Source organism: Balaenoptera physalus (assembly GCF_965194825.1).
Source record: "Balaenoptera physalus genome assembly, chromosome: 13".
In the NCBI taxonomy this organism is placed as follows: domain Eukaryota; kingdom Metazoa; phylum Chordata; class Mammalia; order Artiodactyla; family Balaenopteridae; genus Balaenoptera; species Balaenoptera physalus.
Genome location: NC_138892.1, coordinates 83,874,136 through 83,898,864, shown reverse-complemented (window position 1 = coordinate 83,898,864; position 24,729 = coordinate 83,874,136). Strand labels below are relative to the sequence as shown.

The following is a 24,729-nucleotide window of genomic DNA, read 5'->3' as shown; positions in this document are numbered from 1 at the left end:
AAAAGTGCCTATCAACACTTGGTTCTCAATAAGTGGCATATATTATTGTAATTAGACCACCTAACTCTAGTGACTGGTAGTTTTCTTTCCATTTTAATTATTTTTATGATGCTTAATTATTTCTTAAGTGAAGCCACATAATGGCAGCCAGTTTTCAGATATTCCATCTTCTATTGACCTATCTAACTGTCCCTTGCCTCATAGGCTTAAGACAGTTGACCATAGTAAAGAGAGCCAAATTTGTTTTAACAAGTAATCTTCCCTTTTAAAATAACTTCAATTTCCTTGGATATTTATGTTTTACTCTGTTGAAAGAAAAAATCAGACCAAAGCCATACTTGGAAAATATTTATGTATGTTGAATTTTTCTTGATTCAATTAATTCAAGAAACATCAGTTGAGCACCTAGTCGTCCCTACCCTGAAGAAACTTACAGTCCATTAGGGAGAAAGGCATATAGAGAAATAATTCTAGCACATATTTCTCTCTTAAAGCTGACTTTGTGATAAAGCCTTACATGCAGGTGGTTTATTTGAGAATGTAAACCAGGAAACAGGCATGAGGGACCGGGAACTCAACAGGGAAAGACCAAAAAACAACTGAAGCATGTGTTATAAAGTTGGCCACTGCTTCAGGCAATTGTTGTTCGATATTATGGTACTGTCCAAAGAACCTTATGAAATATGCCTCAGAGCTAACTGCCCAGGAGACAAAAGAAAAAGTTATACATTAGCTCCTATATTCCATTGGTCAAGTGTGGCCCCACCAACCTAACTCTCCTGCAGTTTCTAATCGCATACTGTGGGTGTTGAACTAATACCCATAGATATCCCATACTCTGACTTCAGAGAAACCATGGAGCAGAAAGCAAGAGGTACATACCATGAAGCTCAAGATGAGGCATGGTCAAGTTTCAATTTCATGAAGCTTATCAAAATCTGAGCAGATATGGTTGCTACTATTATGGCTGGTGCAAAATGTAGGCTTAGAATATATGAAATTGTATATAAGAGTTGTCTGATACAACCCACCTCCCACATCCCTCCAATCTGCCCAAGCTCTCCATTAAATCCAATATATCACACGATCTGCTTCAAAGGTGTGACCAGCTACAGTATCAGCGAAGACTTAAGAAAAGGAGATTAGGTGAGAAAACTGACATCCTTGTTGTTACAACTGATCCCAAAGCAAGAATTAATATTCATTATCTCCCTCCCCCACTATCCATTTTAGATATTTCTCACTTTTTTTTTGTCAGTCCTCCAACTGATCAATACGTCTTGGAGAAGACATGTAGATCATCATCCCTGAGACATCTAAGCCCTTAGTTGTCTTCCTCTTGTCAGGAAGCGAATGCTGTAATTGTCATTCATTATTAACACTGGGCATGGAAATAACAAAAGATGCACCCAGAGATTTCCCTGAGTTCCAGACATCATCCTCAACTTAAGTAGAAACAACCTTGGCTCTCCCTAGAAATCAGACTAATCACTGCCATCTTTTTAGTCATTTCATTCTGTGCCTGCTGTTCCGATGGCATGTAGAACCAATGGAATTCTTACTCTGTTCTCTGGTAAAAGCTTTTTCTCCCTAGGAACTAGAACCTCTGATCAAGCAGAAATTAGTGTTATGAAGATAGCACAAATTCCACAAGTAGCATCTGAAAGTGATGGTGAGAGGGCCTAATCCTACTACCATCTCTTGGTTGTTTGACCCATCTAGTCTGCCTGTTGAGGATATAGCTCCCACATACATACTGCTGATTCAATATAATACTGTATCCTAGAGGACAGCACCCCAAGCCAATGATCGGCCAGTGTTAGCCCCAAGCTGGCACCTTAGTTGAGCTTTTAACTGGACATTCCACCATTCTAATATGTCATCTGCATCAGGCTGCTGAGATACGTATGGGTAAGATGAGTAGAGTTCATTGCCACGCACCCAGTGTTGTACCTCTTTTATCATAAAACAGATCATTTGTCCCGAAACAATATGTGTAGGGTATCATGCTGATAGATGACTTATTCTATAAGCTCTCAAATGGTGGTGCTGGCCAAGGTATTATGGGTAGATAAGGCAAATCCAAATCCAGACTAGATAATTTTGTTAGAGATAAATCAGTGCACTTTTTAGGGTAGAAGGGATCTGATATAACCAATTAGCTTTCAAGTAGATGGTTGGTTGTATCATATTAGCAGCCCAGTGTTGGCCTCTTCACTGGCAGATTGGACATTCAGCCATGGCAATAGCTAAATCAGTCTTAATTAGAGGGATCCTATGCTTTACCCATGCATAACCCCCATCACTGCCACCATAGCTACCTTAATGGATCCTCTGTGCAATGATGAGGAGCCTGAGCATAGAAACTAGCTGAAATCTACTGTATTATTTGGCCTGACTGTTGGTTGCCTTCTCTGTAGTGGATTCTCTCTGTGGGCACTAAAGTTAATACAAAGTCCTCACACAGAGTGTCCATTCCCTCCAAAAAAATCTATCTTCATGCTGCTTCCTCAGATCTCCTTGTCCTGGATCTTGCTCCTTCCAAGCTACTGGCCACTGGTCAGCATTCCATTTGCATCCTTACCATGAGCTACACAAAAGGGATGCCAAGTGTACCACTCAAAGATTTTCCCATTTGGTGGATGACCCACCACTATCTTTCAGGACATCTCTGAGTGGGGCTAAAGTTCTGAAGCATTCCAATTAAAGCTAGAATATGTTTATAAACCCATCTGTGAACTAGTTCCCAGTTTCTCCTACTTCTACCAGTTGGCCTTAGGAAACCTTCTGTGAGGTATACTGTGAATTGAGGAAGAAGCATTTCTACAATAAATGTGGGTGTCATGAGAGGCCAGGTTACAAATTCAAAGAATTTACTGGTGCCTCCTGGACCTGTCCAGGCCCAATCTCAGATATGTACAATGCATTGCTGCTGTGCCCATCCAGTCTTGTAACCTCATGGGTCTGATACTATCCAGGTCATGATGAGCATCTTGGAAACTTGTTTGGTGCCCTATGACATGAAACTTGGTCTTTTCTAGGGTCCAGTACAACACAAGGACCTGCTTCTCAAATGATGGGGAATTCTCTGCCAGAGAAAACATAACCTTCTTCCAGATCCCTAGAGGTAAAAACTGTGAGTCTAAAAAGAAATGAAATGGAGGTATTTGTAATGAGGTGGATGGAGTTAGAGTCTGTCATACAGAGTGAAGTAAGTCAGAAAGAGAAAAACAAATACAGTATGCTAACACATATATATGGAATCTAAGGAAAAAAAAAAAAAGGTCATGAAGAACCTAGTGGCAAGATGGGAATAAAGACACAGACCTACTAAAGAATGGACTTGAGGATATGGGGAGGGGGAGGGGTGAGATGTGACAGGGTGAGAGAGTGTCATGGACATATATACACTACCAAATGTAAAATAGCTAGTGGGAAGCAGCCGCATAGCACAGGGAGATCAGCTCGGTGCTTTGTGACCACCTAGAAGGGTGGGATAGGGAGGGTGGGAGGGAGGGAGATGCAAGAGGGAAGAGATATGGGAACATATGTATATGTATATCTGATTCACTTTGTTTTAAAGCAGAAACTAACACACCATTGTAAAGCAATTATACTTCAAAAAAGATGTTATAAAAAAAAAAAAAACTGTGAGTCTCATAATGAAGCCTGCCAAAAACCCCACATTTTAATCCACCATGGGATATTGTGTTCATTATATAAGTGCTGCATATTACTGCACGACAAAATACTCTGAAACTTAGTGGCTGCAATTATTTTACCTTCCAACTATCATTTATTTTAAATCAACTGTCTTTGTCTCTAAGTAATTATACTATCTAACCCATGTTTCTGGAAGCAATAGTAGTCTTGATAGTGCCTGATTCCTTGCCCATTCTCATTTATATGGGATGGGATTTGAAAGATAAAGACATGAGACTCTCTTATGCATTCAGTAGTAAGTCATTTGCTGCTATGTGACCAAGTTTAGCCAGATGGGGTGGGGTAGCTCGACTCTTCCTTACAGGTATGATGTGTTCCTCCTTTAGTCCAATACAACAGGTTGAATGTTTGTCCCTCCTGTGAGATTTTCATCTCTGCAAAAATGGCTGCTAATTGTAGTTCTGGTATTAACCAAAACATATTTTCCATTCAGCAGTATCCAGAGCTGGGGAATCCACCCCAGCTGATGGGGTGGTAAATAATTCTAAGTAACAGATTAACAATGACTCCCCAGGGAACTGCTTATACCCATCAATAAAGTGATTCAATTTCTTAACTGTATATCCTCTGGTCCCCATGTTCTCTTGTCCTACAACATTTCCCATGTAAACCATGCTTTTTGTAACTAGAGGTCAAACAGGAGTAGCTTTCCTCTCAAATATCACAGTCACTCAGATTCCCTTGGTTCGAGCTTCACTTTCTGACCAAAGTGCAAAAATAAACTTAATTTCTGGTGCCTCTTCACTAGCAATGAAATGATTAACAAAACTCTTTGACACTTTGCTGTCAATCTATACATCCCTTTTAGTCCATCTTCCTATTTTCCTAGGCTCTATATCTATCACCCTTAAGTACCATTGATAAGTTTTCCCCTATCACAGAGCACAATGTCTTTACCACTTCAAACCAAGGATGACTTAGTAACAATTTCAGACACAAAAAATTCATTTTCATCTCTTTTATCATCTGTATTAGTCTGCTCAGGCTGCTAGAACAAAGTACTACACTGAGTGGCTTAAACAACAGAAATTTATTTTCACAGTTCAGAAGACTGAGAAGTCCAAGATAAAGGTTAGTCAAAGATCTTTTCAATCATTCCACTCCTAACACTTATGGCACTAGCTTATGCTCACGGGATCTTATTTAGTAAGTTATTTATGTAACCACATTCCAGCCATGTGACCAGCCTCAAACATTGAAACCCACCCCCACCATGTTCTACTAAAATCAGCTGCAAAGTCATAATTGGTAAATCCAAATATTATTATTATACAATGCTAACAAGTAATTATATCCCGTCCTCAAACAACTCACAGACTCATGTTTGCAAAGTACAATTCATCTCAATTAGTAGATTCTGTGGCTTTGGTCAAGGATCAGTACTATTCTTCAGGCAACTCTAGAGATAGGCATGCAATCAATAGCATGCAATCCAGTCTAGCTGAGATTAACCCATGCTATACACTAGAAATCAGCCAACATTTTTTGTAAGAAGTCAGAGGGTAAATATTTTAGGCTTTGTTAGACATATGGTCTCTGCTGCAACTACTAAACATAGCATAAAAACAGCCACAGACAACATGTAAATAAATGCACATGACTGTGTTTCAATAACCGTTTATGAACAAAATTAGGCAGTGGATCAGCTTTAGCGAACAGTTTACAGCAGGCCAACCCCTGCTATATACCATTCCTTCTACTCATATCTGTACCTCCTCTGAATCCAACACAGGTGAGCATCTTAGTACTTGTAATGCTATAACTTGCCAGCAGTTATAACCATCCTAGAAGTTATCACCTCTCCACTTATCCTCAGTAATGCCATCTATAATTGCTTCTCACTGGTGAGTGAACCATTTCTATAATCCAATTCTGAGAATTGTCTTTTAAGGACCACTTCTGTGCCAACTCTCTTACTTTGGGCTCCCTAAAAACAGAGGCTGAGACAAAGACTTGGACAAGGGTATTTCATTTAAGATACAATCCCAGGATACAAGAGTGAAGTAATGAGGAGAGTGAGACTAGGAAGGAGGAGAAAATATGAGAGCATTATCAAAGTCTCTACTGTGGGTAAGGAGATGTCAAGAGACGCATTCAAAATATTTACTAGAATTGTCACTTAATGGTATAAAGAATGGGAGGTTGTAATCCTTACATACCAGCTCACATCCCATATTTGTTGATGAGTATTAACTACTCTGAATTTCTGGACCGAGCTTGTGCATGGACCAAGCTCATCTTATAGGCTCCTGCAGAGTTAAAGAAAGCCCTGGAGCAGAAAGTGAAAAGGCACATGGTGCACTTAGGAGTGGGATGCTGTCAGTGAAGGTGACTCTAAGGTTGTGCTGAACGCTCATCACAATTATGACTGAAATCAGAGGTGATCCAGGGGAAGTGACACAGGGTGCCACAGGTATAGTCAGATGGCACAGCAAGAATTCACTTGTATCACTAATTAATAACCAGCTCAATAAACAGAAGCTTCAGAGAAGTACTGAAGGGGCGTGGGGTGACCTCACAGGCCAACAAGGTAGAAAAGCCACTCCACCCCAGGCCAGGGGGCCAAAGCTAAGACCAAGTGTTTAACTGGGTTTCACCTCTCATGTCACAATGACAGCCAATTGTAGGATACAAGGTTTTAAACCACTTAAAGAGTGAGTGCCTACTGAACTACTACACTAAGAGGGTGAGTACCTATGGAACTACTGCAGTAAAAGTGTGAGTGCCTATAAAAGTAAGGAGTGTCTACTATTCTCTCAACTGTCTCCATGAAGCCATACGTGCCATATATGCTCAGGCTTGTCCTATAGCCCAGAAGCACTCTGCTCAGCCAGTGCCAAGGGAGCCAGCCCTGTAAGCCAACACCTACAGCCTTTCTCCTCTTTTATGTTGTAGAACCAATAAACTGCTGCTTAGAACACCTGCTAAGCTCCTGCTTCTATTTTATTTCAATTCTACTCCCAAAGAGCCTCAGGATAAATATGAGATGAGTAAAGAGAAAATTAAAGAACCTCTGTTATCACTTTGATATACACACCCAAGATAAGGTCAAAAACAAACAACCAAAAAATCATTAAGAATAAGATACACATTCCACATATATGTGTTAATATACGATATTTGTTTTTCTCTTTCTGACTTACTTCACTCTGTATGACAGACTCTAGGTCCATCCACGTCTCTACAAATGACTCAATTTCATTCCTTTTTATGGCTGAGTAATATTCTATTGTATATATGTACCACATCTTCTTTATCCATTCATCTGTCTATGTATGTGGAATCTAGAAAAATGGCACAGATGAACCTATTTGCAGGGCAGGAATAGAGATGCAGACATAGAGAACAGACATGAGGACACACGGGGTGGGGGAAGGGGGGAAGAATTGGGAGATTGGGATTGACATATATACACTACCATGTGTAAAACAAATAGCTAGTGGGAACATGCTGTATAGCACAGGGAGCTCAGCTCGGTGCTGTGTGGTAACCTAGATGGGTGGGATGTGGTTAAGAGGGTCCAAGAGGGAGGGGATATATGTATACTTATAGCTGATTCATTTTGTTGTACAGCAGAAACTAACACAACATTGTAAATCAACTATACCCCAATTTTTTTTTAAAAAGAAGATACATAGTGTAATTATATGTTAAAAAAATTTTAAACCCTATAATACTAAATAGAAATGTTTAATTGTTCTATAGCCACGTTTTAAAATATTACATACTACTCAACTCATATTTTAAAAGTATAAGGATAATAAAAATGATCACAGTATAAATGCAAGTGTGAAAAGGCAGAGCAGAAAAGTGCATATACTTTTACTGAGTCTTCATTTCAGATGAGTAAAGTGGTATATATGTTTTTCAATACAGGCTTGACCATATTGTTGAGGACCTTCCAAGAAGACTGTGATGAAATGGAAGGAGATTGTTCACAGGAATGATCACTTATAGACGATTGAGCCGAGGGTCATTGCTGGTGGATTCCCAGAGTCACAAGCCTCTGAGATTAAGGAACTAAAATATTTTGTCCTGGCCACGACCACAAGCACGAGGTAATGAATGCATGAAGCCTCAGCTGACTCAGAACTAGGCACTTCTGAAATGTCTACCTTACTAATCAGAGTCTTTTGGGTACAGAATGGATGATATTATAGGAGCATACTGATTTGTTATTCTAAATAATGTTGGGAAAACTGGGGCACTCTTGTGAATATAGAAACAGAAGTAATAAAAGTCTTTCATAACATAGGAATGCAACTAGCAGTGACTAATGTCTTGCGGTTCTTTCTAGGATAATAAAATGTAATGTCTATGGAGTTTGGCCTGAAAATGATTTCAGCTATTTCAGGAACACAGTCTTGGACAATTTGTTGACAACCTGGCAAAAGAATATCATTCGTAAATCATTAAATCAGTCTTCAGAAAGTAAGGAATCCTGAGTTTTTGAAATAAAGACAGAATCACAGATCTGAGGGAACTCTAAGCCTGTACAAGAGGAAGAACTGAAATACAAAATGTGTAGGTTAGGAATCTGAAAAGAGATTGGATGGACATTTTATAACTGGAAAATTTCTGTTTGTTGGGTGGAGCTGCAGAAGGCAGATTCATTTTGGATTCTTGGAGTGATCTAAGATGTCTGCCCTTTAATTTGGCTTTTTCCAGCCTTCTTTTTGGGGACTCACACAGTCTCAAAGAACTGTCAATTGCAGAGGGGTAAATTAGAAGCCTTACACTTCTGAAATTTATTGGATGGAAATTCTCCTTCACTTTAGTTAGGCTTAGCATCCCTTTAATTCAAGAACAATTTTGGACCTTGGTAGAATCTTTAGCAATTATTTTATTCCTAGCTCCTGAAAATCATCTAATTCTAGGTTCTGTGGGTGAGAAATAACTACATCAGAGACATAACAGAAAGGAATCTATTTTTTTAAATGCAAAGCCTAAGTCACTTGAAATTTTAAAGTGTCAGGATATATATGCTCCAAAGGGAGTGAAAATTGAAAATTACCATGTATTTGTATTAAATTTTTTTAAAAAATTGATAGTCTCCGGTGATATTTTGTTCATAATTATTTTATCAGACTGTCTCCAATTTAGTGCATTGGCAATGTCTTTAGACTTCAACAGGACTCAGGAATAACATGTCTTTGTATTAACCTCTAAACCATTGAACTACAAATAGTCCTCTGATCCATGGTCATCTCTTGTCTTTTGACAGAGTGGCTCTTCCATTTAGGGTGGATCTTTTTTGAGTTAATTTTCAGTGAAGGACAGACAACATTAACTATGAGTCTTCTTGGTTGGAGCAAATGACATACCGAAAAAAAAAAAAAAGGAGATATTATTAATATTATATAGAAACACCACACTTTTATTAAGTCATCTACTCTTTTGGCAAAGAAAGAAGAATCCAATTTAACTACTGGCCATCAACAGATGGAAAAGTTGCTACAATAAAACCAACAAACATCAGTCATAGCAAGTAACCAAGATTAGCAATTTAGCTCTCTGAGAAAGTTAATGAAATAAATTACTGGTCATCATATATTTTAGTGCCCAATGCTCAGATTTCTTGTTTCCTATCTAGAATACTGTCCTTCATTTATTATTTTCCATGATATCTCTAAAATGTAATAACAGCAACAACTCAAACACAAAATGTCAAAAGTGAGCTATTCCCCCAAAAACATATACATACCATTTGGTGATGGTACTAGAAGGGATTTAGGAAATTTTCAGTTTGTTCAGGTCAGTGATTTTTCAAGGCACAGTATTACTCCATTTGTTAATTTATGCTACAAATTTATTCTATATTTATTTTACAAATAGAATAGAAACTAAGCAAAAAGATTAAAAATGAAGTGCCTATAATGTGAAAGTTGTCGTGGAGGGTACTACAGAGATAGCTAATTGTTACTCTCTGAGATAAAGTACCTTATGGTTTCATAAAGCTGTTAACAAAATATCTGCCATCCTAGGTAACATATGTTTAGTGACACAAAGAGAGATGAACAAAGAAGGGAGTATTTGAAAATGGCACTGACCAATGAGCAAGATTTCAGTGGACAGCGAGGGCTTTCTGGGTAGGACATATTCTGAGCAATCATGTAGAAGTAAGAAAGTATAAAGCATATTTTGAGACTAGCAAGGAAGTCACCTTGGTTTCTATAGGAGAGTAATAAAAGATGAGCTAGGAACATGTATTGGTTGGTAGCTATTCTCTTGAAAAAAGAAGCAAAGAATCCAATTCAACTACTGGCTACCAGAGGAGTAGAAAACGTGTAAACTGTTGTGATGGGTTACATATAAGGATTAGTTCTGGACAAAACTCCAGATGAAATTTGTCTTTGGTTCCCACACTCTGCCCCCTTCAGTGTTCTAAAGCTTTCCTTTAATCCTCTTTAAAATCTACTTGTAGCTCCTCACTTCATGGGTAATTGCAAAATTCTGGTTAACCTCTTCAATTGTTACCGCAGAGATTTTGTATATGTAATTTAAGAGTTATTAAGAATGAAACAGAGAATTCAAGCATAAATCAGTGGATGAAGAAGAATTAGGGAGGGTATTAATAAGCCTTCCCAAATTCCTAAATTCAGTTACCACGTGTAGGGTTAAGGTTTGCTCTATTACCTGGGACCTTAACCTTTCAGGTAGAATTTTTCTTTCACATCTATGTAAATCTTCCTGGGAGTAAAATTATAGCTGTGTAGAAGATGAAAAACCTCATTAAGGAAGAAGTTCTCAAGTACCTGGATCAGAAGGGAGTGGGAGCAAGGCACACCACAGAAAATCATAAAGATGCAATTCCTATTGCTACAGCTCCCTCCCTTAACCCCTCTTATGTCTGGAATAATTTAAGGCTTGGAGAGGAGTCTCAGTTTTCATCAAAATATACAGTAATCAAAGCCTCACACATTCTAAGTTATCCAGACTAGCTTAGAAATATCCACTTCACAAGGAAGCACATTTATAATCATCATTCATAAGTAATATTGGGAGAGGGACAAATAATTATTGAGCACCTTCTATGTACATATATTTTGTGATTAATTTTACATATATTACCTCATCATTTTCATATAACTTTGAGAGAGAGCTTTTTTAATCTTCACCAGACTTTCTCGTGCCTCTTCTAATGAAGAATCTGAGAGTCAGTAAGTTAAGTGACTTGTCCTTACTCTTTTAGGAAGAGGCAGAACCAAGATTCAAACTGAGTTATGCTTAAGTTTTTTCACTACCATAATGTCTCCTTCATAACTTTAAATCTTTTGTTGCCTTAATTCTTTACATGTATTTAATTACAAGGTAGTAGAAATTTTATAACTATGTAAATCATAAGATTTTTAAAAAAGAAAATGAAGATGGAATATCATGTAAACTCAGTTACCAAACTTCAACTCTTCTTGCTCCAAGTTTCTTACAGAAAATCAATATTCTAGTTGCTTTATTTTCCAACAGAATTGATATTGACATTTAGTTCCTGATATTTCAAGTCACAAATGGTTCATTAATCAATTCAATAAAATTTGGGGACACGTGCTGTGGAAATCTGTCTTTGAGAGTGAAATATGTGATTCATAGAACTTACTTTAGAGCTTAATTTTGAGATGGAGAGACTGAGCTCCTGAGAGTTTTGGTGAATAGCTACAGGTCCCAGAGTTACTTCATGATATAACTAGGTTATAACAAGTTTCTTGGCACCTGTAGTCATACTGTTTTCATTATGCCATAATTCTGGGTCTCCTACTTGCTGGCTCTGTACCTTTGGCTATTTAACCTCTTAAACTATTTTTTCCCCTTCTGTCAAAGGGGATGATAGTAATAATATCTTTTGTGGATGTATTGTAAGAGCTGTTCCTTTTCCCTCTCCAAAACAACTTGTGATTTTGATTGGGGAGTCACCCTCTCCACATAGCTTTAGTAGCAGCCCCTCTCTCAGAAGTGTATCCTTAATAGTCTAAAATCAAGCTTAGGAAACCATTCCTTTGTCACTAGTTGATATGGGGTGAACATAGGATATAATTCTGACCATTGATTCTCCAGAGGACATCTGCTGAGGGAATAAATCTGCTAGTAAAATCTTACTACAACTTAAGAAGATATTACCAAAAAGGTGAAGGAAGAAAATTACAGGACAATATACTTTCTTAATATAGACACAAAATTTCTTTTTTTTTTTTAACATCTTTATTGGAGTATAATTGCTTTACAATGGTGTGTTAGTTTCTGCTGTATAACAAAGTGAATCAGCTATACATATACATATATCCCCATATCTCCTCCCTCTTGCATATCCCACCCTCCCTATCCCACCCCTCTATGTGGTCACAAAGCACCGAGCTGATCTCCCTGTGCTATGTGGCTGCTTCCCACTAGCTATCTATTTTACATTTAGACACAAAATTTCTTAACAAAATATTTCACAAGTAAATCCAGTAATATATAAAAGGAATAATACATCAGGTCATAGTGGGGTTTATCCCACAAATGCAAGATTGGTTGAATCTCTGAAAATCAATCAGTGGAGTTCACCATATTAACACAATAAAGGAGTAAAAACATCATTTCAATAGTTGCAGAAAAATTAGCTAATGAGTTCAGCAGTTACTCATGAAAAAAGCTCTCAGCAAACAAGTATTAAAAAGAAACTCCTCAATCTAATGAAGGACAACTACAAAAACTGTACAACTAACATTACACATAATCGTAAAGTTAATTCTTTACCCCTAAGATCAGGATGTCCACTTCCATTACCACTCACTGAGTATTTTATGAAATGTAATTCTAAAATTGTAATAGAAGAATAAGAGAAAGCAGACATGTAGACTGGAAAAGAAGAAACAAAACTGATGCTATTTTCAGACAACATCATTGGGCATACAGAAATCCTAAGGAACTTACAAAATAATTTCTACAGCTAGTAAATGGATTTAGAAAGGTCATAGAATAGGGACTTCCCTGGTGATCCAGTGGTTAAGAATCCGCTTTCCAATGCACGGGACACAGGTCCCTGGTCGGGGAACTAAGATCCCACATGCCAGCAGGGCAACTAAGCCCACACACCACAACTACTGAGCACAAAAGCCACAACTACAGAGCCCACGTGCCACAACTAGAGAGAAGCCCATGCTCCCCAACAAAGAACCCTGCACCCTGCAGTGAAAGATCCCACATACCACAATGAAGATCCCACGCACTGCAACTAAGACCCAGTGCAGCCATAAATAAATAAATATTAATTTTAAAAAATAGAAAGGTCATAGAACAAAGGTTAAAATATAAAAATCCATTTTAGCCGCCGCCACCTCCAGCATTCGCCGCCATGAAGCTGAGCGACAGCGTGCTGCGGAACTTCCATGTCGCCAAGGTGTTCCGCGAGAACTCGGACAAGATTAACAGCTTCGACTTCAGCCTCAACGGCGAGACGGTCATCTCGAGCAGCGATGACGACTCCATCGTGCTCTGTGACTGCCAGGAGGGCAAACCAAAGAGAACCCTGTACAGTAAGAAATATGGCATGGACCTCATCAGATACACTCATGCAGCAAACACAGTCGTTTACAGCCCTAACAAAACAGGTGATACTATCCGTTACCTGTCCTTTCATGACAACAAATACATCAGATACTTTCCTGGACATAGAAAAAGGGTGGTGGCCTTGTCCATGTCACCTGTGGATGACACTTTCATTTCTGGGTCTCTTCATAAGACCATTCGGCTCTGGGATCTCCAGTCCCCTAACTGCCAGGGTCTCATGCATCTACAGGGCAAACCAGTTTGTTCCTTTGATCCAGAAGGATTAATTTTTACTGCAGGTGTCAATTCTGAAATGGTCAAACTTTATGATCTTCGCTCTTTCGATAAGGGGCCATTTGCGACATTTAAGACACAGTATGATCGGACTTGAGAGTGGACGGGAGTTAAGTTCAGCAGTGAAGGCAAACTCATCCTCATCTCTACCAACGGCAGCTTCATCCATCTGATCGATGCATTCAAGTGAGTGGTGATGCATACGTTTTGGGGTTATGTCAGCAGCAAAGCCGTCACACTGGAGGCCTCCTTTACTCCAGACTCGCAGTTTATTATGATTGGTACAGAGGATGGCCAGATCCATGTCTGGAATGGAGAGAGTGGTATAAAAGTAGCGATGTTGGATGGCAAACACACAGGCCCCATCACCTGTCTGCAGGTCAACCCCAAGTTCATGACTTTTGCCAGTGCTTGTTCCAACATGGCCTTCTGGTTGCCCACCATCGATGACTGACCTGCATGGTGCTTGCCTGTTTTCTGTACAGTGAGGGTGGCCAGTAGGAAAAAAAACTTAGAGGGAACTAAGATAATAGTGAGACTGGATCATTTGACTGGGCTGGAGAGCATCCTTCCACATGGCCTTCCCAAGGATGTGCTGCACATTTGCTCAAAAGAAATGAATTACATTGCCAAGCTTCTTCAAAAGGACTCTTGGTGAAGCAGATTCAATCGGGACTCAGATTTTCCAGCTGTCACTGCACCGAGCTCCTCCAGAGAAGTGACCAGACTCGTGATTAGGGTATAGTGGGGTCCTCAAGACACCTTCCATTTTGAATGTATTTGCTGCTGAGGAGTCGGTGAAATTAATTCTGCACATCCCTTCTCCCACCCCGATAAATGCATAGGAAGCCGCAGTTCTGGTTTTGAGATGCTAGGGCAGCTCAGTGCCCCTTGCCCTCATCCTGCATGTCTTGTTACTGGATCTCCCTGTGTCATTGTGGCATTATCCACAACCATCATGTTACTTAGGTGCCAAACATTTACAGAAATGTCTCCATATATCTTAGGATCAGAAAGGGACAGATAACAGAAGGACCTTGCTTGCCAGGAAGCCTTGCAGTTAGTCATGTGAGGGTGGATGATCTGGGTGTGCCTCAGGCTCTGGGTGTTGGGTGGGAAAAAGGGCCAAGAGTCTGAAAGGGAGGGAGGAGGGGTAGCAGGTGAATTCCTAGGGCTGGGAGGTTTAACAGCAGCTTGATGTGGTGCCCTGTCATCAAAACAAACCCACAGTCCTTCTGGGTGCCTGCCAAGTTTGGTTGTATACAAAAGCAAGGTGGGCATCTATTTTGGTATATGAGCTACATCACGCTTTCCTGTGGGCCAGTATGTGGAGTGAGTCTATACTGATGCCTTCCCTGCCCACCACAAGTTGTGTACATAGTCTCCAGATGATACCACCCCTTCCCCAGCTCCCAACCAAGAGCTGGCTCTAGGCTTGTGTTATATGTTATATTTAGCCTTTTTATATATGACTTGGGATTTCTGTTGTTTGTATTTTAGCACAGTGTGTGTACACCTTCATTTAAATATATCGTGTATGTGCATACATATATACATATATGTGTGTGTGCATACATATATACATATATGTATGCATGTGTGTGTGTATATATATATATTTTAAAAGTATCAGAGTTCAGCTGAAGGAGATGGAGTCCTATGCCCCAGGAGAAAGACTGCATCCTTGCTAATAGTGTTTGCCACAAGTGTTGGTCTTCCCTATTACCTTTTTCCCTTTGGGAGACTGAACAAAAGCAAAGCTTTTGAGTGTTCCCTGTCCCCAAGGCAGCTAAGTGAGGGTCTTGGAATGACTCCCTTGCGTTCCTCAAGCCACACTTTGGGGTCTTCTCTGCAGTATCAGCCCCCTTTTTGCCCAGTGATGCTCTGTCTGCACCTGTATGTGTGTGACAGTCACTTTTGCATGCCTTTTGTGTCTGGCTCCCAGCATTTTGGGACAGGATGCTGGAACCAGAGCATTTTCAGCTTGTCTGAGGTTTCTGTGCCAATTATAGGTCACTCCTGTTTACCTGGTATGTCTGCTTTCTTACTTCTTTTCCTTGCCTTCTCTTGGGAGAGGGAGGATTCCTGATTGGGGTTGAGATGAGCTGCAGGTAGCTCATTGCCTTTTCCCCTGCATGGCCTTCTAAGAACAGGACAAGTGGCATGTTATTTCACTAAGTTCCCAAACGTCTAAGCGAGTAACACATTCCCTGCAGATCCAGAAACAGGCTCAACAAGGTTATGTTTGACTTGCCCAAGAGTACCTAGCTGCTAGTGGGGAAAGCAAGCCATTACTGCCTCTGTTCAGCCGCAGGAATAGGCTGTGAATTGCTAGCAATTACTGTTTTGTTTTGCTTTTTTTTTTTTTTTTTTTTTTATTAAACTGTAATACCTTAGTGTGAGGGACTTGATTCAGGGGCCAGCAGACTTTTTTTTTTTTAATTAATTTATTAATTTATTTATTTTTATTTTTGGCTGTGTTGGGTCTTCGTTTCTGTGCTAGGGCTTTCTCTAGTTGCGGCAAGCAGGGACCACTCTTCATCGCGGTGTGCGGGCCTCTCACTATCGTGGCCTCTCTTGTTGCAGAGCACAGGCTCTAGACACACAGGCTCAGTAGTTGTGGCTCACGGGCCCAGTTGCTCCGCGGCATGTGGGATCTTCCCAGAACAGGGCTCGAACCCATGTCCCCTGCATTGGCAGGCAGATTCTCAACCACTGCGCCACCAGGGAAGCCCTTTGTTTTGCTTTTTTAGCAATTACTTTTTGGCTTGTTCCTTAACCTTAAAAGCAAGGGGCATACGTCTTTCCCAGATATAGGCTGGAATCTGCAGCTTCTGAGGTGCCACACACTGTATAGCTCTACATTCTCAGAGTGGAGGGAATTTTAGAAACCAAGTGATCTGAGCTATTACTGCCCACCCCTGGCTTTCCAGGGTAGAAAATTCATGGTAAGAATAACTGTTCAGAGAAAGTACTTGGAACTGTAGGTTAACAAGAAAACCTGTGTAATTAACATATCTGTACCCTGAGCAGGCACCACGCATGACTTGTCTATCAGCAGGAAAATGATTTGTATTGAGTTCCTGTGTGTCCAAAGCGGACGAACCATGTCCTTTGAAATTATGCACTGCACTGCTTCTATTTATGGGGACCTGTGGCTGTAGAGCTGGCTCCTGAGTTGGGAAGGAAAGGGAAAGATGCAGCTGGAGGTGACCAAAGATGATGTGGTAGTGGGAATAAGGCAGAATTAAGGGAGAAAAGAGTCTGTGGGTCAGAGAGGCTGAGGAGCACCAGGGCTTCAAGGACACCCTCAGTGGGAGCCAGAGGTGCTTAAGCTCTCCTGGGGGTGGGGGGCGCACCACGCTCTCAAGAGTCAGGGCCAAAGCCTCTGATTTATATGCGACAGTGACACTGCACTGCTCAACCACCAGCCAGTGGGGTATTTTTTTTGTTTTTAAGAAAAAAACCCATTGCAATCATAATTAATGCTTATTAAGAAAAATCTGGGAATTTTAAAAAGAATCAGTTTGCCACCCAAATGTTACCACTGCTAATCTTTTGGTGTTTAGTGTTCCTCTAGACATTTCTGTGCATAGATTTTTTGGTGTGTTTACATAGTTGTTATTCTACTGTATATACAATTTTATGTCCTTTTTGTACTTAACATATAAATGTTTTTTCCATGTTATCTGTCTTAAACGGAAATAAATAAATAAAATAAAAATCAATTTTATTTTTTTATGTCAAGATAAAATAATCGAAATTGAAAGTAGCATATCATTTACAGTAACATCAAATAACAGAAAGCCTTTAGGAATAAATTTAACAAAAGGCATGCAGAATGTTATCACTGAAAATAACACAATATTGCCAAAAGAATAAAAAGAAGACCAAAATAAATGGAGAGATATCATGTTCATAGATTAGAATACTCAATATCATAAAGATATTAATTCTCTTCAAGTTAATCTATAGAGTCAACACAATCCCAGTCAGGGTTTTCGTAGACACTTAAAAGCTGGTTATAAAATATACATGGCACTGCAATGGACCTGCAATATTCAAAGCAAGCCTGAAAAAGAACAAAATTATAGGATATACATGATCTGATTTCAAGACTTACTACAATGTGCAGTAATAAAAACGGTATGGTATTGGCCAAACCATAAAGAGATAGATCAACAAAATAAAATAGAATGCTCCAAACTAAACCCACACTTATGTAGACATTCAATTTTCCACAAAGGTGCCAAAGAAATTCGATGGAGCAAAGTGTGGATTTTTAACAAATAGTGCTGGAACAACTGATTCCATATGCAGGAAAAAAATCTTGACTGCTTTCTCATACCACACCCAAAATTAATTAGAATTTAAAAGGAAAACAGAAGAACGTATTTCTTACTTTCGTTTAAGCAATCGTTTCTCAGAAAGAACACAGAAAGCAGTGACTCAATAATGTAAGATAGATAACTTAGATTTTATCAAAATGTAAAACTGATATACAACAAAAGATGCGACTACAAAAATGAGTAGGCTAGCCTAGAGAAAATATTCACAAGGTTGGCATTTAGAATATAAAGAAACCATACAACTTTATAGTAAAAGGACAAGCAGTCCAATTTAAAAAATGGGAAAAACGTTTGAACAGACACTTTACAAATAATGTATGTGAGTGACCAATTAACACATATCAAAAGTGCTTGACACTATTAGCCAGGAAAGAAATGTAAATTAAAAAGTCACAATGAATAGAGCTACCAGAAAAGCCAAAATTAAAAAGACTGACAATATTAAGTGTTGGTGAAGACATGGAGCAACTGGAATTTTCTTACACTCTTACATTGCTGTACGATTACTTTGGGGAAAAAAGAGGTCTGAAAGTTTATTATAAAACTAAAGACACAGCTATCTGTGACCCCAAAATTTTACTTTCAGATGTTACCAGAGATAGCAAAGACTAATCTGTAAAAAGATTTGTATAAGAATATTTATAGCAGCTCTATTCATATTAGCCAGAAATTGGAAATAGACCAGGTGTCCATCAGTAGGAGAATAAATCAACAAAATGTGACTTATTTATACAGTAGAGTGTAACTCAAAAATTAAAAAGGAATGAACTATTGATACATACAACAGCTGAATCTCAAAAAACATTATATTGAATAAAAGAAACCTTACACGAGAATACATATTGTATGATTCCATTCTAATGAAATCATACAACAGTCAAAACTACTGTTGTGGAAAAAAAAATTATTGTGGAAAATAATCAGAACTGTTGTAAATGGAACAGAGGTGGAAATTAACTGGTAGGAGACATGAGAGAAGTTTCTAGGGTGAGGGTAAAGTTCTACATCTTGATAGAGGTTTGGGTTACATAGATATATTCATTTGTCCAAACTTAACAAACATTCATGTAAAATTTGCAAATTTTCTTGTTTATAAATTATGTCATGAAAGAAAAAATACTGTAAACAAATGCTTAACTTTAGTTAAAGTAAGCATGCTAAAGTATTTAGGGAGAAATATATGCATGTCTGCTATTTACTTTGAAATGCATCAAAAAATAAGATGAATTGATAGATGAAGAGTAGAATAAATAGATGGATGAACATGCAGTAAAGATGCTATGATGCTGATTGTAGAATCTACGAGTGGGGGTGGCATCCCATGAGTCTAACCTGAATATAAACCAGCATCAGAAATGTTTGATCAACTTATTACCAAAATCTTTCTTTAATGGAAAATCTTTCAAGTCTGTGCAACCCAGGAAATGCTTGTCATTGCTTAACCTGTCAGAATCTCCATTTGCAGTGGTATCTGATGAGAAAGCTATGATCCCTGTCAGTGCACCAGTGAGAACGTTTCCCTAGGACTTTTCTAATAAGCAGGCTGCTGGCTCATTGCTGAATGATGGCTGAAGACAGAACCATCTGGAAAGCAGAGTACAGAATGATCTCTATTTTTCCAAGATTCAAAGGAAGGTGGAACATTTCTGAATGAAACCATGGATGTTATTCATAAAATCTGGGCCACATGAGGTTAGAGGCATATTGATTTCCAGTCGAAGGATGAATTGGCCATCTTTGGCCTTTCAGGAAAATGACCACAGATTAAGATGATGAAGAACAGATGCCACTATTTGAAGCTTCAGTTAGAAAACCTTAAATGGGCTTAACTGGCAGGACAGCCATAACAACTGTGTCTTGCCGCACATTGACGGAAAGATGACAAATGTTTTAATGTGGTGAAGACGAACCCTGGATCTAGCTGCTTCCGAATGAATGATCCAGCCAGTTTGAAAAGGTTTGAAGAAATAAAACTTGCCAATACTTACCAAGTTCCAGAAAAGCCTGCGATTTGAGCAATTCCATGTTGGAATTAGGTTTGAGAACAAAAACTATTTTTTTTTAATGTTTTCTTAGAAGAGTTACTTAAAGAGAATTCCATACCTAGTAATGCTTAGAGAAAATGTAGTCATTTGAAAACCTAGTTTTGTTTTGTTTTGTTTTGTTTCTCCGTGCTAAAATCAAATACATGCTATACATTCCTTCTGAAGTTACCAGCCTCTTTGTTTTCTTTCTTTTTTCTTTTTTTTGAATTTTATTTTACTTAATTTTTTTATACAGCAGGTTCTTATTAGTTATCTGTTTTATACATATTACTGTATATATGTCAATCCCAATCTCTCAATTCATCCCACCACCACCACCCCCTGCCACTTTCCCCCCTTGGTGTCCATACATTTGTTCTCTACATCTGTGTCTCTATTTCTGACTTGCAAACCGGTTCATCTGTACCATTTTTCTAGATTCCACATATAAATATGTTAATATATGATATTTGTTTTTCTCTTTTCTGACTTACTTCACTCTGTATGACAGTCTCTAGGTCCATCTACAGACGACCCAATTTCTTTCCTTTTTATGGCTGAGGAATATTCCATTGTATATATGTACCACAACTTCTTTATCCATTCGTCTGTCAATGGGCATTTAGGTTGCTTCCATTACCTGGCTATTGTAAATAGTGCTACAATGAATATTGGGGTGTAAGTGTCATTTTGAATTATGGTTTTCTCAGGGTATATGCCCAGTAGTGGGATTGCTGAGTCAGATGGTAGTTCTATTTTTAGTTTTTTAAGGCACTTCCATACTGTTCTCCATAGTGTCTGTATCAATTTACATCCCCACCAACAGTGCAACAGGGCTCCATTTTCTCCACACCCTCTCCAGAATTTGTTGTGATTTTCTGATTATGCCCATTCTAACCAGTGTGAGGTGATACCTCATTGTAGTTTTGATTTGCATTTCTCTAGTAATTAGTGATGTTGAGCAGCTTTTCATGTGCTTCTTGGCCATATGTATGTCTTCTTTGGAGAAATATCTATTTAGGTCTTCTGCCCATTTATTTTTTCTTTTTTTTTTTTTAATTTATTTATGGCTGTGTTGGGTCTTCGTTTCTGTGCAAGGGCTTTCTCCATTTGTGGCAAGCGGGGGCCACTCTTCATCGCGGTGCGCAGGCCTCTCACTATCGCAGCCTCTCTTGTTGCGGAGCACAGGCTCCAGACGCGCAGGCTCAGTAATTGTGGGTCACGGGCCCAGTTGCTCCGCGGCATGTGGGATCTTCCCAGACCAGGGCTCGAACCCGTGTCCCCTGCATTGGCAGGCAGATTCTCAACCACTGCACCACCAGGGAAGCCCTTTGCCCATTTTTTGATTGGGTTTTTTGTTTGTTTAATATTGAGTTACATAAGCTATTTATATATTGTGGCGATTAGTCCTTTGTCCGTTGCTTCATTTGCAAATATTTTTTCCCATTCTGAGAGTTGTCTTTTCATCTTGTTTGTAGTTTCCTTTGTTGTGCAAAAGCTTTTAAGTTTCATTAGGTCCCATTTATTTATTTTTGTTTTTAATTTCCATTTCTCTAGAAAGTGGGTCAAAAAATATCTTGCTGTGATTTATGTCAAAGAGTGTTCTTCCTATGTTTTCCTCTAAGCGTTTTATAGTGTCTAGTCTTATATTTAGGTCTTTAATCAATTTTGAGTTCATTTTTGTGTATGGTGTTAGGGAGTATTGTAATTTCATTCTTTTACATGTAGCTGTCCAGTTTTCCCAGCACCACTTATTGAAGAGACTGTCTTTTCTCCACTGTATATCCTTGTCTCGTTTGTCATAGATTAGTTGACCATAGGTGGGTGGGTTTATCTCTGGGGTTTCTATCCTGTTCCATTGATCTATATTTCTGTTTTTGAGCCAGTACCATATTGTATTGATTACTGTAGCTTTGTAGTATAGTCTGAAGTCAGGGAGTCTGATTCCTCCAGCTCCGTTTTTTTCCCTCAAGACTGCTTTGGCTATTCGGGGTCTTTTGTGTCTCCATACAAATTTTAAGACTTTTTCTTCTAGTTCTGTAAAAAATGTCACAGATAATTTGATAAGGGTTACACTGAATCTGTAGATTGCTTTGGGTACTATAGTCATTTTCACAATAGTGATTCTTCCAATCCAACAACATGGTATATCTCTCCATCTGTTTGTGTCATCTTTGATTTCTTTCATCAGTGTCTTATAGTTTTCTGAGTACAGCTTTTTACCACCTTAGGTAGGTTTATTCCTAGGTATTTTATTCTTTTTGTTGCAATGGTGAATGGGAGTGTTTCCTTAATTTATCTTTCTGATCTTTCATTGTTAGTGTATAGGAATGCAAGGATTTCTGTGCATTAATTTTGTATCCTGCATCTTTACCAAATTCATTAATTAGCTCTAGTAGTATTCTGGTGGCATCTTAAGGATTCTCTATGTATAGTATCATGTCACCTGCAAACAGTGACAGTTTTACTTCTTTTCCAGTTTGTATTCTTTTTATTTCTTTTTCTTCTCTGATTGCCATGGCTAGGACTTCCCAAACTATGTTAAATAACAGTTGTGAGAATGGACATCCTTGTCTTGTTCCTGATCTTAGAGGAAATGGTTTCAGTTTTTCACCATTGAGAATGATGTTTGCTGTGGGTTTGTCACATATGGCCTTTATTATGTTGAGGCAGCTTCACTCTATGCCTACTTTCTGGAGAGTTTTTATCATAAATTGGTGTTGAATTTTGTCAAAAGCTTTTTCAGCATCTACTGAGATGATCATATGTTTTTATTCTTCAGTTTGTTAATATGGTGTATCATATTGATTGATTTGCATATATTGAAGAATCCTTGCATCCCTGGGATAAATCCCACTTGATCATGGTATATGATCCTTTTAATACATTGTTGGATTCTATTTGCTAGTATTTTGTTGAGGATTTTTGCATCTATATTCATTAGTGATATTGGTGTGTAATTTTCTTTTTTTGTAGTATCTCTTTCTGATTTTGTTATCAGGGTGATGGTGGCCTCATAGAATGAATTTGGGAGTGTTCCTTCCACTGTAATTTTTTGGAAGAGTTTGAGAAGGATGGGCGTTAGCTCTTTTCTAAATGTTTGATAGAATTCACCTGTGAAGCCACCTGGTCCTGGACTTTTGTTTGTTGGAAAATTTTTAATCACAGTTTCAGTTTCATTACTTGTGATTTGTCTGTTCATATTTTCCTTTTCTTCCTGGTTCAGTCTTTGAAGGCTATACCTTTCTGAGAATTTGTCCATTTCTTCCAGGTTGTCCATTTTATTGGCATCAAGTGGCTTGTAGTAGTCTCTTATGATCCTTTGTATTTCTTCAGTGTCAGTTGTAGCTTATCCTTTTTCATTTCTAATTTTATTGATTTGAGTCCTGTCCCTCTTTTTCTTGATGAGTCTGGCTAATGGTTTATCAATTTTGTTTATCTTCTCGAAGAACCAGCTTTTAGTTTTATTGATCTTTGCTGTTGTTTTCTTTGTTTCTATTTCATTTATTTCTGCTCTGATCTTTATGATTTCTTTCTTTCTGCTAACTTTGGGTTTTGTTTGTTCTTCTTTCTCTAGTTCCTTTAGGTGTAACGTTAGATTGTTTATTTGAGATTTTTCTTGTTTCTTGAGGTAGGCTTGTATAGCTATAAACTTCCCTCTTAGGACTGCATTTGCTGCATCCCATAGGTTTTGGATCATCGTGTTTTCATTGTCATTTGTCTCTAGGTATTTTTTGATTTCCTCTTTGGTTTCTTCAGTGATCTCTTGGTTATTTAGTAAGGTATTGTTTAGCCTCCATGTGTTTGTGTTTTTTACGTTTTTTCCCCCTATAATTGATTTCTAATCTCATAGCGTTGTGGTCAGAAAAGATGCTTGATATGATTTCAATTTTCTTAAATTTACTGAGGTGTGATTTGTGACCCAAGATGTGATCTATCCTGGAGAATATTCCATGTGCACTTGAGAAGAAATTGTAGTCTGCTCTTTTCAGATGGAATGTCCTATAAATATCAATTATATCTATCTGGTCTATTGTGTCATTTAAAGCTTGTGTTTCCTTACTAATTTTCTGTCAGAATGATCTGTCCATTGGTGTAAGTGAGGCGTTAAAGTTCCCCACTATTATTGTGTCACTGTTGAATTCCTCCTTTATAGCTGTTAACAGTTGCTTTATGTATTGAGGTGCTCCTAAATTAGGTGCATATATATTTATAATTGTTATATCTTCTTCTTGGATTGATCCCTTAATATTTATGAAGTGTCCTTACTTCTCTTTTGTAACATTCTTTATGTTACATTCTATTTTATCTGATATGAGTATTGCTACTCCAGCTTTCTTTTCATTTCAATTTGCATGAAATATCTTTTTCCATCCCCTCACTTTCAGTCTGTATGTGTCCCTAGGTCTGAAGTGGGTCTCTTGTAGACAGCATATATATATGGGTCTTGTTTTTGTATCCACTCAGCAAGCCTATATCTTTTGGTTGGAGCATTTAATCCATTCACATTTAAGGTAATTATCCATATGTATGTTCCTATGACCATTTTCTCAATTGTTTTGGGTTTGTTTTTGTAGTTCCTTTTCTTCTCTTGTGTTTCCCACTTAGAGAAGTTCCTTTAGCATTTGTTGTAGAGCTGGTTTGGTGGTGCTGAATTCTCTTAGCTTTTGCTTGTCTGTAAAGCTTTTGATTTCTCCATCAAATCTAAATGAGATCCTTGCCAGGTAGAGTAATCTTGGTTGTAGGTTCTTCCCTTTCATCACTTTAAGTATATCATGCCACTCCCTTCTGGCTTGTAGAGTTTCTGCTGAGAAATC

The 24,729-nt window shown here is 38.4% G+C and overlaps 1 pseudogene across 1 annotated transcript; it reads left to right on the top strand.

Annotated features, from left to right (window-relative positions):
- Positions 1–273: 273 nt before the first annotated feature.
- Positions 274–20,778, top strand: LOC309640695 (WD repeat-containing protein 82 pseudogene; annotated as a pseudogene). The gene has a single exon. The product of its transcript is annotated as a WD repeat-containing protein 82 pseudogene (transcript).
- The last annotated feature ends 3,951 nt before the right edge of the window (positions 20,779–24,729 follow it).